Here is a 15,971-nt window from a genome sequence, read left to right as displayed (position 1 = left end):
AGCCCGGCCGGAGCTCCTGGGGGGCAGCTGTGATGGAGAGACCCTGCCCTGCACCATTCAGCTGGCGCCCAGGAGGACACTGCCCTTCCCACCTCAGTTTCCTCATCTGTGGGCTGGGCCTGTGATGGCCCCTTGGATGGGAGGGGCAGGGACAGCAGCCTCACCGTGCCGCCCACCTCCCCTCCTCTCCCGCAGTGCCATTCCCTGGTTTACTCTAGGGGCTGCTTCACCAGATCCGGGAACAGGATGGCCTGTGGGTCTGGGTCCCCACTCAGCCAGATCCGAGCCAGCCCTCTGGCTGAGATGGGAGAACTTCCCAGGAGCTGGGTTTGGAAAGTGGCTGCATTCCTGAGGGTGGGGCGCTGGAATGCTGGAGAGGGAGGGAGGGGGAAGGCACCCTTCCCGGGAAAGGCCACCCCCTCACCACCACCACCACCACCACCCCCAACAAAGAGAAGCCCACACCCTCCACAGACCCAGGCTGGCCTGTCAGAGAAGCACAGAGGAGACCCGGCTCTGGGCCTGGAAGGAAGGACTCCGGACCAGAGCCAGGGCTTCTGGGACGACTGGCAGCTGCTCTTTCAAGGCCTCCCACTGACCGCAGGAGCCTGGCCCCTCCGCCTAAGCTGAGACCACTGGCGGCAGAGTGGCCACTGGGCTGAGTGGGCGGTATGGCCCTCAGCCAGGTTCCAGCAGAGCAAAGCCCCTACCTCTGCCTTCCCAACCCCACCCCTGTCTGCCTGTGGGGAGGGAGTGGGGGGGAGTGCTTCACCTGGAACCCAGCACTGTCGGGCACTGGGTGCCTACACCCACAGAGCCCGGCCCACCCTCTGAGCCCTGTCTGAGTCCCTTGCAGCTGTGCCCAAAGCAAGAGGGTCCCCTAAAGTGACCCCTAGTAAATGGAGGAGGGGCAGAGTGAGCAGTGTCTTCAGGCCTCCTCCTGGCAGCAGGGAGAGGGGGTGGGGGGTGAGGGGGCTTGCTCTCCCCACTTTAGGCGGAAGCTCCCGGGAGTCCTGAGGAAGCCTGGTTCCCATGGGGCCATGTCATGGCGAGAGTGACGTGAAGACACCCCACCCACTGTTGAGTGACTAGCCCTTACATCTGTCACCTGCACCGTATCCATAGGGGTCAGGGGCCAGTGGGGGCCTGGCCTGGCCCTGCAGGGCCCTGAAAAGGGTCTTGACCAGGCATGGGTCCTCTGTCCCTTGGCCTGCACGGATGGTGTCTCATGAGAGGACCCTGGAGGGGCACTCTGAGCAGGGTCTCCCCCACGTGACCATCCAACCACCAGAAGGCAAGCGCTTCAGGTCCCATGGAGAAGGGGTGCTCCTGGGTCACAGTAGGCAGGTCAGGGGGTGGGGAAGGGCTCCCCTATGGTGCCCACACACCCACCCATGTCTGTAGACATGCACCTACATGTGCAGCACCTCACATGTATGCATACATTGCACACACATGTCCCCCTACACATATACATGCATGTGCCCACTCAGCCACGTGCACACACACGCTTACACACCCATGCATGCACACACACACCCCTCCCCCCCACACACACACACATGGTGAGAAAGACCTTTGCTCCTTCTCTGGTTCTCCTAAATCTCCTGAGACGTTTTCTGCCTCGCTGTCCTGGCAGAGGCAGAGTTGTGGGGCTGGGACTCCGCCATTCCCCAAGCCCCCCATGGCAGCATCACTTCTGCCAGCTCCTCTCCTTGGGGATCCCTGGGTCAGTGCCTGCCTATCTCACAGGTGGCCAGGCTGTGGGATTCCTGGAAGGAAATGGCCCCAGGGGACAGGGCCTCCTGCCCGCTGAGGCAGACACACGCCCAGGAAATAGCAGGAGGTTTACGAGGAGAGGCTGTGAGGCTGGGCATCACCCAAGATGGCATGGCACCTGGCCCTGCGGCATTCCTGGGCCTTCCAGAATCTGTGCCTGCCTGGTCACCGGACATGTCCTGGGGCCTGGCCTCACCCCAGAAGCAGGCATCCCTGCCCCGTCCCTGCAAAGTGGTTTAGGGGGCTATGTCCTTGGCCCTGTTGCTCGCCAGGCCTGGCAGGTGGACACCTGTGGGTGCCAGGGTGGAGCAGGACAGGGTGGAGGCATGATGAGAGAGATGCAGGGCCCTGGCTGTGGGTTGGGAGAGAGGGGAGGTGAGTCTTTGCCCAGAGGCTCCTAGAAGACACCCTAAGACGCAGCCTCGACAGGCCCCCCCTCATTCAGGGCCTCCCGCAAGGCCTCGTTCCTCATTCCCATCGAAGCACAGGGGACAGATGGGGGACATCTGCAGTTGCCCCCAGACATGGCTCTCGCCTTGTTTGGGTGTCTTGGATGACCACAGGAGGACGCTGGGAGATGTTGCCACTCCGTTGAGGGCAGGGAGGCTGTGCAGGGCACCTGTGGGTGGTTTGGGTTTGCTGAATGACCTGGAGGGTCCATCAGGAGACAGGTGAGCCTCAGCAGGGGGAGCAGCTGGCCAGGGCAGATGGTCTCAGGCCCCCTCACACTGGCTTCCTCTAGGGAGGTCACGGCAGTGTGTGTGCACTGTTCTGTATGTCTGTCCTCCCAACAGAGTCCTGATGGAGCTATGCATAGCTCCTCCTGGACCCTGACCACACAGAGTCTCCAGGGCTCTGCCTGTGACCAGCTGCTGGTTTCCATGGAGACTACATCCACTCTCACTCCTGGCTTCCCCTGCCCCTCATCTTCCTCACTCCCACCCCCACGGGCAGCCACCGGGGCCTCAGCGATGGCCATGGGCTCGAGCCCCCGCCCCACCTCACTCTGAGTGCCCCTAGTTACAGAGCTGGTGGGACTCAGTGTCAGCCTGCCACAGGGCTGAGCTCGGGCAGGGCAACCAGATGAACCAGCCAGTGCCCCTGTTGTGCAGCCCATGTCCCTCCACCCCACCCACTCCGGCCCCAGGTGTCCTTGCCCCGCTGCACACTGGGCTGCAGCTGCCCTCCAACTGGGGGGTCCTGCCTATTGCATTGCTTGGTATCTGGCCACGTAGCACGGGGCGGGGCGGGCGGGCGGCTGCACACAGGGGTCCTGCCCGAGCCGCGCCTTGGGCACCAGGACTTGTTTTGTGGAAGATGTGTGATTCTGTGTCTGCTCCCACCCCAGGCTGTCAGGGGACCCGCCTGAGGGGCTGACTCATGCCCCCAAGGACCGACCAGTGGAAACCTTCTCTGGTTTTGTTGGGGGGTGGGCATTGGTCTTCCGGTGAGGAGGTGGTCCTTCTGGATCTAGGGGGCAGTGCCCGAACCCAGCTTGGAGTCACCGTCTCAGAAGAGACACCACCCGGTCAGGGAAGCCATCGCAGGACCACAGAGATTGGTGTGGTGCAACCACCAGCTAGGGACCACCGGCCACTGCCAGAAGCTAGGACAGAGGCCAGGGCAGACACTCCCTTCACACTCAGTCTCAGGGTGTCTGGGCAGGTGCCTGATAAGTCTCGGGCTCCCAGTCCCCAACTGAGGGGGGACAGACGTCTGAGGGGTAAGCCTCCTCGAGATGCTGGGTGTGGCCCCGCAAACACGGGTCCCTGGCTGCACAGACAGCATGCCCTCACCGACGCCCCCAACAGTGTGTGCCTCGGAGGAGAGGCCTGATGACCCCGTGGAGCTCAGCTCCCTGGGGAGTGCTCAGGGGTTACCCCTGACTCACTGTGCCATGGCTGCCTGCTCTGCACTTGGGCACCTGTTACGGAGCCCCTCCTTGCCTTGGGCCCACCGGAGCAGAGCTGGCCGTCCAGGTCCCCGGGGCCCAGACAGAGCCCAGCCCAGTGTGAGAGAAGCCCACCCGGGTGTGAGCTTCCTTTGTGGTGGGGGGAGGTGTGAGGGGAGAGCTGGAAGTGCCCTGCCCCCAGTCTTCCCCAGCAGCACAGTGCGGTGAGGGAGGGAGGCCAGGCTGACCGCCACCCTGGTGAATGCGATGCCACCTCACCGAGGCCTCTAGCTGGCCCAGCTCGCCCACCCGGTGTCCGTGACACAGCGCAGCCTTTGGTCCTCGTGCAGGGAAGCCTGCCCAGGTGACACAGGTGAGACACGTGGCCCCGGGGCCAGGTGTGAGCGGATGTCTGTGCACACATGCCCAGTGAGACATACACCCCTGGGGACTGCCTCATCCGACGGGCAGGAGGGGAACGCGGCAGTGAGGCTCCAGTTGGGTGCCTGGGGCCGTAGTCAGCCGCTGTCAGTCACCCTCATCATCCCGCCCCCTCTGGGCAGCTAGACCAGAAACCCACTGGAAGTGGCTGTAACACAATATGTATGTTCTCACGGTCTGGGCGGCCAGCAGCTGGATTCAGGGCTCTGCTTCAGGGGCAGCTTTGGCCCTCTGTGGGCTCCAGGGGAGGGGCTGCCGCTGGATCATCTTCACAGGGCGGGCGGGCATCCCTCTTCTTCCGTCTCCGCTCTCGCCTCTGCGATGGTGTTCTGGTGTTCGCTCTTCCATCTCTGCAGGGTGCCCTGGCATCGCGGAGGTTCCGTGTTGAGGGCCTAACTCTAAGGTCAGTGGTTCGAAACCACCAGTCACTCCCCAGGAGAAGGATGAGGCTTCTTATGTTCATAGAGTGTGGAGGTCTCAGAAACCGGGCGGTTCTGCCCGTCCTATAGGCCCTTTTGAGCCCAAATTGGACCACAATGTGTGTGGTTTGGTTTTCGACTCAAAATGGAGTCCAGGGGGTGGGGTGTGGTCTGTGTGGGCAGTGAGTTATTCGTTGGCCTGCTCACGGCAGAGCCCAAAGTTCAAGACCACCAGCGGGGAGAAAGATGAAGCTTTTTGCCCCCGTAAAGACTGACTGCCTCAGAAACCCACAGGGGCAGTTCTGCCCTGTCCTGCAAGGTCGCTGTGACCTGGAATGGCCTAATTGGCAGTGAGTTCGGGCTTTGGCAGACCTCGAGACCAAGAATTACACACTCATAGTGTCTCCAAGAAAGCTTGTCCCCCACTGGGATGATGCCCCAGGGCTCGGGAGTAGGCGGTGAGCACATACTTGCGGATCGTGACTGTGACAGGCAGCCCTGGCTGGTGGGAGACACACAGGTGGGAGGGCTCCCAGGCCGAGGTGGAATCCTCTCCTTGCACGTGGCGGGAGACTCATGTCCCAGCACAGCCTCCACCCACCCGTCCAACAAGATCGGGGGTTGCGGGGGTTCAGAGTAAGGCAGCTTAGGAAGAAGACCCTGGTGACCTACTTCCAGAGAATCGGCCCACAAAGGCTCACAGGCTCTGACCCCACTGGGCACGGGTCACTCCAAGCAGGCCGTCCTGCCCGGACAGCAGCTGGCAATGATGATCATGATGAAAACAGAGGGCTCAGCTTCGAGCCTCCACCTCCACCCCTTCCAGCCCCCCAACATGATGTTAACCTTGATCAGCTGGTTCAGCCAGGGAGGCGGGACATTTCAGGCCAGGTAGCAGGGCCCGTTTGGGATAGACCAGTACCAGCCGCCAGTGGTCAACTCCAGGGATGCCTTCAGGCTCCGGGCAGATGCCGCCAGTGGGCCTGCCCTCGGCAGGAGCATGGTGACTGTTCCCTGTGCGCTGTGCCGACAGGGCAGCCGTGATGGCGTTGCGGGAGCCTGGGCACCAGTACCGTCCCTCTGGGGAAGGACTGAGTGGCCCATTGCCTTGCCCCTTTGTCCGAGGTCCAGGGCCTTCCTTCTGGCCACCTGACCTCCACGGCAGTCCGAGCCTGGCACCCGGTCTGAACTCTGGCTGCATCCGCAGACCACAGCAAGGGGCTGGGCTTTTTCCTGGGGCGGCCGGCCTGGCCTCTGGGCCATTGGTCCTTCCTTTACTTGGCAGGCCCAGGCTGGGTTGTAGCCGTGGCAGCTGCCCTTCCAGTCCACCTCAGAGGCACCATGTTCTAGAATCATCTCCAGATGCTCTGTGGGCCAGGCTGGCTTTGGGCGGTTCCCGGTCACCCATATTCTTCCTGGTTGATCGGTCATCATGTACCATCGAGTCAGTAGCGACCCCCACGTACAACCCACGGGAGGGAACCCCGCCTGGTCCTGTTCCTGTGCCTGAGTCTCTCGTTACGGTCCACTGTGTCCGTCCACCCAGTCCAGGGCCTTCCTCCACTTTACCAAGCATGGCGTCTTCTCCCAGGGACGGACAACGCGTCCAGAGGATGTGAGACACGTCGAGCCATCCTCGCTGTGGGCTGGGCTTCCTCCAAGAGAGAGGTGCGTGTTCGCCCGCCTGCCCACGGCACCTCAAATAGTCCCGGCCAATGCCCTCATTGGAAGGCGTCACCGTTGGCCTAGACTGTTCTGAGGTCCTGTCCTTCCCGCTGAGGGGCCTCGGTGGACTGCTAATGACCCACCAGCTACTCTCCTGGACAAAGGGGGGCCCTCAGCCACCACAGAGATCTACAGCCTCAGAAATGCTACAGGGCAGGCCGACAGTGTCCAGTCGGGTCCCTGCGAGTTGGGACTGGCACCAGGCAAGCCGTGTGTGCTTTGCCGGTCTGGTTAGCAGCCCCGTGGCTATCCGGGAGCCATGGTCCCTCACCGACAGGCTGTCCCCCATGAAGGCTTTCAGTGACACTGGCCACAGTCTCTCTCACCCATGCCAGCCAAAGCCACCCCAAGGCAGGTGTTCTTTCTCACTGTGCGTGCATGGTGGTCTTAGGGCCGCAGAGGACACCGCAAGACCTCCAGCCGTCTGAAGGGAAAGCACCTGAGCCTCAGGGCGAGCGAGACCAAGCCATCCACTCCCCTTGAAGGGGCTGGGGGAGATTAGCTACCAGGAGATCTTCCTCATGAGGCCCCTGAGATGCCCCCCCCCCCAAAGAAAACCCAAGATGTGAGCCGAGAGAGGAAAGAGTGTGAAGGGCAGGTCAGTCCCCCGAGGGTGGGAGTGCCGGGAACCTAGGGTGGTCGAGATGGGGAGTGCATTGGGAAGGCAGCCACCCCCCAGATGCGCAGGGCAGCCATCTAGCCAGGTGGACAGAGCCCTGGGGAGCTTTCTTCCAGAGGTCTAAACCCTCGCAGCTGCCCAGAGCTGGCGACTGGACGATTGACTGGCAGCAAACGAGTGTGAATCAGACATGTGTGTCCTAAATGAAACAGCATAATCCAGGAAAAGCCAGCCAGCCGGAACATAAATGGGGGAGGCTTTGCTTCTGGGCGGAGACGTGGCCCCACCAGGAGCGGCTCCTCGAGGAACCTCAGGTGCAGATTATGAGGGAGAAGCCCCCAGCTGTGCTCGGCGCGGGGCGAGGACCTCTCACGGCTGGGACGGTGGAGGCTGATGCTGGTGCCCGTCCGTTCTCCAACTGGCTCCTGCGTACCAATCGAAGGAAACGCCGCCCAGTCCTGGGTCACCCTCCCCACCACCCACTCATGGCCACTGGCTATTTCAAGGGCTCCTGAGGTGGGGGCTCCCTCTAAGGAACCCAGGGCAGTGGGGGTGGGCGAGGGGCCTCCAGGAGAGAGGAATGCATTCTAGAGAGCCTCAATGCCAGCCAGTGCTGGGAACACCTGCCTCCCCACACCAGCTCCTGCTGGACTCCTGTCACCCCCCAAGTCCCACCTCTGGGGGCCCTGACAGGGCTTCTTGCCTCCAGGGTTGTCCCAGTGGGGCGTCCCCAGACCAAGCCCCAGGACAGGGCTCATAGCCCTTGACCTTCTTGGGGAAAACCCCCAGCTAAAGATGTTCCTTCATGTTCTGGTGCCATCCAGGTCCTCCGGCATCCCGGGCACAGGCCAGCCAGCACAGTGGACATGCAGCCGGCCCTGGCGATGTCGTGGGTCCGAGGTCAGCAGTGTGAACCCACCAGCCCCTCCGTGGGAGAGGGGCTTCCTACTCCGTGGAGTTAGTCTCAGCGACCCTACGGGCAATCCCTGTGTCCTCCAGGGGCCCCATGAGTCAGCGTGCCTTCTCGGGCAGCGAGGGAGGTTTGGGCAGGGGCTCACTCAGAGTGAGCCTGAGAGGGCTGAACTGTTCCAGCTGGTTCGGAAGGTGGAAGCTCACTTCCAGCTCTCTCGGCCGGCCACATGCCTCCTCAGGCCCGTCCCTCAGGAGAGGCGGCGGGGGCCCGGCCTGCTGGCTGCCGAGCCCTCGAGGAGCATGCTTTATGCAGTGGTTACTATGTCAGGCTGCCAATGGTGAGGTTGGCAGTTCCAAACCACGGATGAGGCTCTCTGCTGCACCCTGGGAAACCCACAGGGGCGCCTCCACCCTGTCCAGAGGGTGCCTGCGAGTCAGCGTCCACTCGCTGGTGGTGAGTCAGCCCTTCCCTCGCCCCCTGAGAAACACAGCCAGGGAGGGGCGAAGGTGCTGGGGCCCCACCCTCCATGAACGGGACTGAGCAACCCCAGGGGCCAAAGGGCTGCTGGCTCCCACAGAGGGGCCAGGAGCCAGGCCGCCCATCTGCCCAGGCCCCTCTCCTGACCACGGGGACAGTGCTCCTGGGCAGAGGTTGCACTTTGGAGCTAGCTGCCCACCAGCTTGCAGGATGGTAGCAGGCCAGGCCCAGAGGACTTGGCAGGCTCCCTCTCTCCCCACCCCCACCTTTCCAGGGCCAGGCGGCTCCCCTTAGGTGACAGGGCCATGGTGCCACCTGCTGGCACTCTCCCTGCAGTGGGCCCAGGATTCCTAAGGTGTCCAGGGGGGGCCTTCTAGATCCCCAAGGCTGCTGGGTGGGACCCTCATATGGATCGGCATGGTCGATTAGCATACTGGCCCCTTTTCGGAAGTTGACACAGATGGGAGAAAGTGCTGGAAGCCTGGTGAGCTGCCCCATGGACCCCTGCCCCCAGCCGGCTAGACTGAAGGGGCCGGAGCCACGGTCAGCTTGGAGGTTTACTGCAGAAGCCGCTGCAAGCAGCACTTTGTGGGGTCCTGCACCCCTGCATCCCTCCCCCGCCCTCTCTCTCTGTGGTCCTTCGTACCAGTGCCAGTCGCCTGCCTGCCTTGTGTCGCTGTGCTTGGGGGCTGTGGAGAGTCGGCAAGAAGGGGAGGTGCAGCGAAATGGGAGTCACCACGTGTGTGAAGCTGGGCGCAGGGCCCAGGTGTGCCCACCTGCCAGGTGTGGGCGGGGCGCGGGCCGGGCGGGGCCCTGGTTCCCGCGGAGCCGCCTGGAGGCGGAGCCGCCCCGACGCCGGTTTCTGCAGCAACGCGGGCGTCCCCAGAGCGCGTGCAGTGCCTGGCTCTGCACCGCTGCGCTCTCCCCATGGCCGCCCCCCGCAGCTCGCGCGCCCAGAACCAGGCTGGTGAGTACCTGGCCTGGGGAGGCGGCGAGCAGGGTGCCCTGGGCTGGGCCTCGCCAACCCCCTCCCTCCCAGCCCCTCTTCTTCTGCCCGGCTCCCCTGGGGACCCTCTGAGACCAGAGCCGCACCCTGCCCACCTGAGTCCTGCTTGGAGACTGGGCGATCATTTGTTTGTCTGTAGATGGGAATGAACAGGTCGCGGGCTGGGGGTCCTAGCCCTGAGACAGGTCCTTGTGGCAGTGGGTGCTCCCATCAGGAGGGTGCCCCTCCATGCAACCCCCCAGTGGGCCCAACAAGTGGTCCAGGGGCCTGAGAGTCCATGGGGCGGCGTGGTCCTGGGGCAGGGATCTGTGTCCAGGGGGAGGACAGGAGGGTCAGCCTGCCTGTGCCGTGTGACCAAGGCCAAGGCGACCGCTCTGTGCTTGGGGCTGCGGTGAAGCCCAGGGTTGGCCAGGAAGCCGGCTGCAGCAGGGCCAGGCCTGGAGGGGCTCCCTCAGCCACGGGAAGCTTGGGCGGTGGCGTTGCCACTAGCCACAGCAGGTGGCATGGAATTTAGCCTGCTGGTCAGGGCTCTTGTTGGCCTTGGTCACCAAGGAGACTGGCCAGCCCAGGCCTAAGGTGGGGGAGGGTGGAGTGGACCAAAGCAGGTTGTGGGCAAGCCCCTGCCGTTCTGAATGCACCCTTCACTGGCATGGCCGGGCTCTCCCTGTGGCCTGGGTGGACAGTGCCCCCCTTGGTCCCTGGGAGCCCCAGTGTGCAGTGGGCCAGGGGCCATTTGAAGGTGGGTGCGCTGCGGGTGGGCCGGCTGGGGCTCTCCAGTGGAGCTGGGAGCCTGAGGCTTGTTTCCATTGCATGGGTGCACTGGGGAGGCCCCGGGAGGGCTCCAACCAGCTGTCCCTGTTTATCCCACCCGTCACCTTGCTCAGAGGCACCATCTGGTCTCCCCGACGCACCCTCCGCAGAACGGTTGCCCCAAATCACTGGCTTTGATGGGCGCCCGCCCTCGAATCTGTCCCTGGCTGTGTACTCCGTGCCCCCTCGGGGCCCAACCAGCCTGGTAGCATCAGCTGGGAGTCCTGGGGGGATGCCACTCCCAGGCCAGCGTGGGTCAGAGAGCTCCCTGCCCCGTTCAGGGCTGTCCCCAAAGTGGGGAGTGGTGCCCCCCTCCCCCCGCTCTGCAGACATGTGTGTCTCCAGTCTGGACAGTTGTTGGTTTTCTGGGAGCTAGCAGCCCAGCCGGGCTGTGTGTGTTGTCGTCGGAGGGCACGGCCTTCCTCACCTCTCAGTTCTCTCCCGGGGCGGCTCTGGCACAGCCAGCCTCTGGGAACCTCCTCTAGGGACTCCCGGAAGGTCACAGGGCACTCCTCTGGTCAGGGTCGGGGCCAGTTGTCCTCTGATGCTGTGGGATGGCCACTGGGTCTGAGGTTGGCTGTGAGCGGGTGGTTAGTGCCCCCCTCCCCCCTCAGCTGAGCCAGCTGCCACAGCCGTTACTTCTTTGTGGTCTCAAAGCCCCGCTCCCCACCCCTACCCCACAGGGAGCAGTGGGCGTGGCCGGTCCTTCTCTCCTTCACGGTCCACTGACAGGCCTCTCCCCGCCCCACCCCTCAGCAAAGATGATGCACCCCAACCTGCCCACACCCCAGCCTGCCCACCACCCCTGTAGCTTGTCCAAACTCCCCCACCTGCCCACCCCAGCCTGCCCTCTCCCCAGCCTGCCCACCACCCTGGTGGCCTGTCCACCCCTCCCTACACCTGCCCACCCCAGCCTGCGCACCTGCAGCCTGCTCCTCGCGGTTCCTGCCCAGGTGGTGAGAAGCACCTCATTGAGGTGAGCTGCAGACACTCAGCCCAACCCTGGGGCAGCACGCACAAGTGCCCACGGGGTAGGACCTGCTCATGACAGGGTGGAGGCTGTGCCCCACTCAGCGCCTGTGGTTAGAGCCCGGCGTGGTCTGGCATGTGGTTGCTGGGGCTGGCTGTGCGACCTGGCGTGGGCCTGCTTTTGTTTCGCTGTCTGTGCCTGGCCGAGGGTGAGCAAGTGCCTCTGCCCCATAGGTACCCAGGAGAACGACTGTTTCCCTGAGGGCGGAGGTGGCTCGGGGTCGGGCACAGGGCCCCTCGTGCCTGGAGAGACCTGTGACGCTGGGCCCGTTTTGCGGAGCTGGCTGGCTAAGACAGGAAGGGAGGCCCGGAGATCTGCTCGTGAGAATCAGTCACAAGGTCTGACTGTGAGGAGGCTGCAGGGCCAGGCAGTGCTGAGTTCCTGGGGCTTGGGTCACCCTGGGGCAGTTGCTTTGCTTCACAGTGGGGACTGCACATGTCTCCTGCCCTTCCCTGGCCTGGGGGTTGGTACTGCACCCTTCTGACCTGTAAGTCCCAGGACAAGTGACTTGAGCTGAGCCTCCCGACTCGGGGATGCTAAGTTACTGTCCCTCAGCAGGGTCTCCTTCCTTCCAGGTGGCCCACCAGGCAGGCAGAGTGAGGTGGAGACCCCGCTGAGGCAGTGAGCGGGAGAGGAGGCGCCTTGGGCCCCCAGGACGAGAAGCATCTGGTGTTGGGTTGAACCTCTGCCTCCCCAATGGGAGCAGCCCCCATGGTGGGCCTGGGGTCTGGCAGGGGTCCCTGGGAAAAGGGGCTAGCTCCCAGCAGAGGGTGCGGATGAGTGGGACAAGAAGTCCTCTGCAAGAGGTGGGCAGGTCAGAGATCCCATTCAGGTGAGAGGTCCCTGCAGCAGGATGTGGGCAGGCCAGGGGCTCTCTGTAAGGGTGCAGAGAGCAGGTCAGGTGTAATTCAGGCATGGGAGTGGGAGGGGCAGGGGTCTCTGTAGGGGTGCAGGGAGCAGGTCAGGTGTAATTCAGGCATGGGAGTGGGAGGGGCAGGGGTCCCTGCAGGAGGTGCAGGGAGCAGGTCAGGTGTAATTCAGGCATGGGAGTGGGAGGGGCAGGGGTCCCTGCAGGAGGTGCAGGGAGCAGGTCAGGTGTAATTCAGGCATGGGAGTGGGAGGGGCAGGGGTCCCTGCAGGAGGTGCAGGGAGCAGGTCAGGTGTAATTCAGGCATGGGAGTGGGAGGGGCAGGGGTCCCTGCAGGAGGTGCAGGGAGCAGGTCAGGTGTAATTCAGGCATGGGGGTGGGAGGAGCAGGGATCTCTGCAGGGTGACTTTCACATCTGTGGGGGCACGGGGCCTCTGGAGGGCAGTCTCTTTGGGGTGAACAGAAACTTAAAACATCCCTCTGAGATCCACTAGTAGTTATCTGGGTATGAAGATGGTCTGGGGGCTCCAGGGTCACCCCTAGTCTTCCATCAAGGGGGAGCCTGAGTGAGCTTCCAGCGGCTCTCACAGACACCAGGCAAGGTTACCCCCTGCAGCACGTATGGGACCCTAGAAAGACCTAGGCCATGCCTGCTACCCCGGGGCTCCCTGTGCTGCATCCTGGCCTGACCCACCCCCTGTGTCCTGACCTACAACGCCTCATCTCTGACCCTTCCCTCAGCCATCCCCACGACACCCTTTCTCCAACCCCCAGCCCTCACTCACCATGTCCACACTGCTTCCCCCCCCCCACCCCGGGACCCTGGCCCCCCTCCCAGCCTTTTCCTCGGCGTCCCATCCCTGGGCCCACTGGTCTCCCTCAGAGTCAGGAAGAACCTCACTGGTGGGTCTGATCCCTCCCAGCCTTGTCGAGGGACACCCCCAGTAGACGACGCGACTGCAAGCTGGGAGACACCTCGGGCCACGTGCACGAGGGAGAGCCAGACAACCGTGACAGCGACAGGGGGACGCTGCTGCCGAGGTAGGTTGTCCTCGGGCCACGGGTGGTCATGGGCCCTGGGGCTGGAGCTGGGTTTGCCCCACTAGGTTGCGGGTCAGGCTGCTAGCCGGAGGGCCAGGGGTTCAAACCCTGCCCCTGCTGCCTGAGAGCCAGGGGGGGCTGTCTGCTGCCAGGAAGGTTTACAGCTGCGGGTTCCACGGGGCTGTCTGTGCGTCCTGCTGTGTCTGCCTCTAGGAGTGGCATCAACGCAGCGTCCCTGACTATGGGAGGGGCAGCACCCCCACAGGGGCCTCTGCATGAAGTTGCTGGACTCTGTGGCTGCAGGCGGGCCCTGGGCAACCGGTTCAGACTATATACCACCACCCCAACACCCCTCCACCCCTGCTCAGACCAGAGATTCCTACTCCTGCTCTGTGTCTGGAGGGACTGGCATGGTGGCCTCTCAGCATCCTAGGAAGGCCACCTGGACATGCCTGGAGGGCAGCCCGGTGTCCTCACCTGCTGAGGAAGGAGGCATCCCCTTGATCCAGAGGGTAAAGCGCGGGGCTGACAGCCTCAAAGAAGAGGCTGGCTGATGTCTGGAGCTCGGTCTCAGTCTCAGGCACAGGGCCCGGCCAGGGCAGGGCAGCAGGCTTGACAGCTGCTGGCGTGAATCTCAAGAGTCATGGGGTCCTGAGGACGTCAGGAGTGACTCGCCCAGTCGCCATGATGGGGGCGCCTTGCCCTCCCCACCCCCGCTGTCTTACTGTCACTGAGGTCTGTGGCTCGGGATTAAAGCAGGCTGAGTCCACATTCTCCCCACTCTGCTGTCCTGCGGGGTCCCCTCCAATGGAGCCCCTGGGGGTGCCTGCCAGGTACCAGGACCCAGCAGGGCTTCTCCCGGCTAGGGAGAGTGTCGGAGCACAGCCAGTGAGAATCCCCTGTCCGGCCTCGCAGGGGTGGGGTATGTCAGGGTGCAGGCTCTCTCTGCACAAAGTACTGAGCCCTGAGCTGCCCCTGCCCCTCCTGCAGCCCCTCCCCAGGTGTTCTGGGCCCCAGCAGCCCAAGTCCTGGCTGACAGCTCCCTTACCTCAAGCGCTGGGCAGCCTGGGGGGTGGGGGTCCACTTAGAGCCTCCAGTGTGAGGGCCTGCGTGACCCGGGTCATTATGCTGTCACGGGCCCTGGGATTCTCTGTCCCTGGGGCGGCCCAGCAGCAGGGCTCGAGACTGTGGCTGGCTTAGGCCCATCTCCATGACGGTCCCGAGGGCGTGCAACCTGGGCCCGGGCTCCCACACAGGTGGCACCCAGAGCAGGGCAGCGGCCGGTGGGCCTGAGCCGGCATGGGGGCTGGGCTATGGAGCCCCGGGCTGCCATGAGACAGCAGCAGCGGAGCCCCGGGGCAGGGGTGGTGACCGAGGCACCCGGCTATGGGGAGGCTGCCTGCTGGCCTGGAGGACATGACACTGCCTTGCCCCAGAGGTGGAGCTGTGGAGGGACCTGCTGGCCGGAGGCCCAGCCCCAAGGCTCGGGTGTGTGCAAGTGGACTGAGGCAAGAGCCGTGGGTTGGCAGGGCGAGGCAGGGGCCAGGGGCGAGGATCCAGAAGCCAGAGCCCATGTCTGTCCCTCTGAGATGTGCCCTTGGGCCAGAAGCCTCAGTTTCCCCATCTGGAAAGCGGGGTAGTGGCAGGGTAACCTCAAGGGGGTGTGCTGATGATTCAAGAGGACAGGGTTCAGAGGCCACCATGCAGGAGGCCAGCTGAGGCTGTGACCCTCAGCCGAACTCATGTCTGTGAGGCTGTGAGCGCACCCCAGCCTGGGCAGGGGCAGAGTGGGCCGGGGGCCATGGCGCCCATCAGGAGATCTCCCTGCAGTGCCACACCTGACAGCTGCATCTGTTCCTCTCTCCCAAGGGACGAGGCTTGCTGCCCCGCTGCATCCAGGGATGACCTCTGGGCGGCCCCACGCCGGTCCAGACAGCCCCCACTGCCAGGTGACCCCAGGAGGGTGCCCCGCCAGGCCCGGCCAGAGCCCAGCAAGTCCTTGGGTGTCCAGGGGCAAGCCTGCAGCTGCCCCGTGTGGTCGGGAGGCGAGGAGTCAGGGACCGGAAGGGACAGAAGCAATTCGGTGTCCTCTGGCCGCCTGTCTGGCTCCTCGGGGGGCCACGAGTACACACCACCACCCCGGCTCTGGAAGGAGCTGCTCCCCCAGGGGCTGGGTGCCCACCGGCAGCCCCAGGGCAGCGACCTCCGGCTGGAGCGGTTACGGGACAAGATCCGGGCCCAGGCAGCCTGCCAGGCCAGCAGCGGCTCCCTGGGGACCTCAGCGCCCTCCAGCGCCTCGCGTCTCTGCAAGGGACCCAAGCCGGCTTCCCGGAAGAAGGTCCGCAAGGTGGCCCGCCTCCCTGCTGCCCAGCCCAGCCTAGGTCAGTGACAGGGCCAGGGGATGAGGGCTGGGCGGGTGGCCCTGGGGCAGGGGAGGTCAGTGCTCAGGGTGGACTGGGGGTTTGGGTCGATGGGGGATGGTGTACTTGCAGGATCTCAGGAAGGAGTGAGGAGGTGGAGGAGCCAGGAGCTTAGGCTGGAGTGGGACCAGAGAGAGAGCCCTCAGAGCCCTTGGTGTCTAGGTGGGAGGGAGGCCAAGCCAGGGGCCTCGTCTTTGGGCGACGTTGGCAGGTGGTTCTGACCTGTAGCCACCCTGGGCCCTGGGGACAGTGAAGGAAGCCCAACCTGGCCCTGGCCGCCCTCACATAGGCGTCACAGCCCCTGTGTCCCTGCCCCTCACTGAGGGCCGCCTCTTTCCCCACTGGCTTTGTGTGCCAGGCTGTCCCTGGGCGGTCTCAGGGTGGGGTGGTAAGCTAGAGCAGGGTGCCACCAAGTGGACGCTCAGCAGAACAGCAAGTGAGTCCCGTGCCCTGGCTCCTGGGGCCAGCAGGGCCCTGGAAGGGACAGAGGTGACAGAATCGAGCCATGGACTAGGGAGACAGGAGCAGCAAT

Source organism: Tenrec ecaudatus, chromosome 10 (assembly GCF_050624435.1).
Source record: "Tenrec ecaudatus isolate mTenEca1 chromosome 10, mTenEca1.hap1, whole genome shotgun sequence".
Taxonomy (NCBI): Eukaryota; Metazoa; Chordata; class Mammalia; order Afrosoricida; family Tenrecidae; genus Tenrec; species Tenrec ecaudatus.
This window is presented reverse-complemented; position numbering follows the sequence as displayed.